Raw genomic sequence first — 2,298 nt, forward strand, 5'->3', positions numbered from 1 at the left:
CAAGCTCCTGCCTTGAGTTCCTGGCTCCTTAAGTTGCTTTTGATCTTGGTGTTTATCGAAGCAATAAAAAAGCAAACTAGAACAATTCCTATTCTCCTGTCCATGAACTTCATTGTTTAAGTACACAGACAATGGACAGAGAAGCCAATGACTCAGGGTGGCTTTGGGGGACATTGATTTCATTGTCAGGGATCATAGCCCCCCAAGTTATTGCTTACTTGAGATGAGAAAGCTTCTATCACAATCAAGGGACTTATCCCTCCCCACCACCATTCTCCCCTCTTATCACTAAGACTGATGATTTCCTTTTTTTTTTTTTTTTTTTTTTTTTTCTATTTTACAGATGAAGAAAGTGAGATAATCAGAGGTTAAATAACATATCAAATTAATGTTACTATAAATAAAAAGGCAAGCAGTTGCAATCTATGTACTTTGTTCTTAATTTTTTTTTTAATTTACTTTTTACTCAGGGAAATCTGTTCAATGTAAGCCCTTGTACAATCAAAAGACAAACTACATACTTCCAACGTACAGTGGAACCGAAAACACATTCCCATTCCAAAAGGGAAGAATAGGGGAACAGTGTGCAAATACCTAACCAAAACAAGACTGAAAACCGGCAGGGTGAGTACCAAATCCAGCAGCTCCATGTTTGACTTTCGGAACTTTACTTTCAAAGGGCTTTGCGGCTAAGCCTCTCCTGCTTTGCTGCAGCAACATTCATCTGTCTCTTGAGCTGCTAAGATCCCTGTGTTCAGCTCTCCTTGGCAGGTGTCTCAGAGCTCTAGCATCTCCCACATCTTCCCGGGGTCGCCACTGCCAACCAGGTTTCACCTTCACAGCTTCACAATGGCCTGTGAGGACCTTCTTTATGAAGGAGTGCCCCTGCCACATGCTGCCTGGCCTCAGCAGCTCTCTGAAACCATGGAGGAAGAGCTGAGACGCCTTCACTAAATCTTTCATACCTTTAAAGCCAGCACAAAGTGAGTGATGCTGCCAAGATCAGCTGCCATCCGGGGGTGGACTCCACTTCCCTTCCTCCACATCACCAGTTGTTGCTTAAGTCCTTATTTCTGTCCAGAACTACCTTGCTCTCAGCACTACTTTCTTCCAGGCTTCTGCTAGAATGGCCCATTAAGTACTGTTTACAGCTTGCAACAGCTTTTCTAGTCCAAGCTTCCAAAGTCTTCCATATTCCTCCAAAACCCCATGGTCAGGTTCTTCATTGCCCACAGTCTGCAGCCCACTCTCTGGTACAAATTTCTGTATTAATTGCTCTTCTGTTGCTGTGATAAAATACCATAAAACACTGCATCCAAGGGAACTTCTAGAAGGAGAGTTATTTGAGCCTGAGTTTCCAGAGGGATCAGAGTCTGTCATGGCAGGGAGGCATGGTGGCAAGAAGTGACGAGAGCAGAAAGTGAGAGTTCCCACCTTCAAGTAGGCACCGGAAGCAGAGAGAGACCGGAAATTCAGCAAGGCTTAAGAACTCTCTGGGCCTGCCTCCTAGGGACACGCTTCCGCCAGCATGCCTACATCTTCTAAGACTTCCCAAAACAGTGCCACCAACTGGGGACAAAACGTCCAAATACTTGGAGTCTATGGGGGACATTCTCATTCAAACAACCACAGCTTTCATGTGGGTCCTGGAAACCAAACCTGGGTCCTCTGCAAGAGAAGCCTGTGTTCTTAACTTCTGAGCCAGCTCTCCAGGGCCATAAGTATTTTGCTCTTAAAAGGCTACATTCCGATCCTTTTGTGGTTCATAAGTGGATGATTGAGTGTTCACACACGTGTGTGACATGTGCCGCCCTCAAACCTTGTTTTACACTGGCACATTACCTGTCTGATGTGAAAAAAAAAAAAGAAAGGCTACATTCCATTGTCTTCTGAGGAGTCTATAAGACCCTATCATAATACATCAGAGAAGACTAAGTGAAGGTGGGAGAGAGATGTTTATCTTCTATTCATGGACTTTATTTCATAACTTCCTAGTACACTGAATGCTCTCTATTGGGAACGTAACCTTTTGATTTCTATAATGATGAAATTACTCCGGTATTTCTAGACACTGAAAACAAGTAATCATATAAGATTAAAAGATGTGCATATTATTAATATACACCACCATGGTCGCTGGAGTCTACAAAAGGTAGACTGACATACCTAAAGCAGTGTGTTGAGGGTATGTGCTGAGATTCTACAGTTTTTTTTTTTTTTTTTTTTTTTTTTTTTTAAAAAAAAAAAAAAAAAAAAAAAAGAGGACGATAAATCTTTCACTGTGATATATCAAAATAA

General features: G+C 42.0%; 1 non-coding gene across 1 annotated transcript; it reads left to right on the plus strand.

The window, feature by feature from the left end:
- The first annotated feature begins 1,750 nt into the window (after positions 1–1,750).
- LOC115070582 lies at positions 1,751–1,852 on the plus strand. The gene has a single exon (XR_003849737.1). It is a non-coding gene; the product is annotated as a small nucleolar RNA U13 (small nucleolar RNA).
- Positions 1,853–2,298: the final 446 nt, after the last annotated feature.

Source organism: Nannospalax galili, unplaced genomic scaffold, assembly GCF_000622305.1.
Source record: "Nannospalax galili isolate Female #2095 unplaced genomic scaffold, S.galili_v1.0 scaffold716, whole genome shotgun sequence".
Taxonomy (NCBI): Eukaryota; Metazoa; Chordata; class Mammalia; order Rodentia; family Spalacidae; genus Nannospalax; species Nannospalax galili.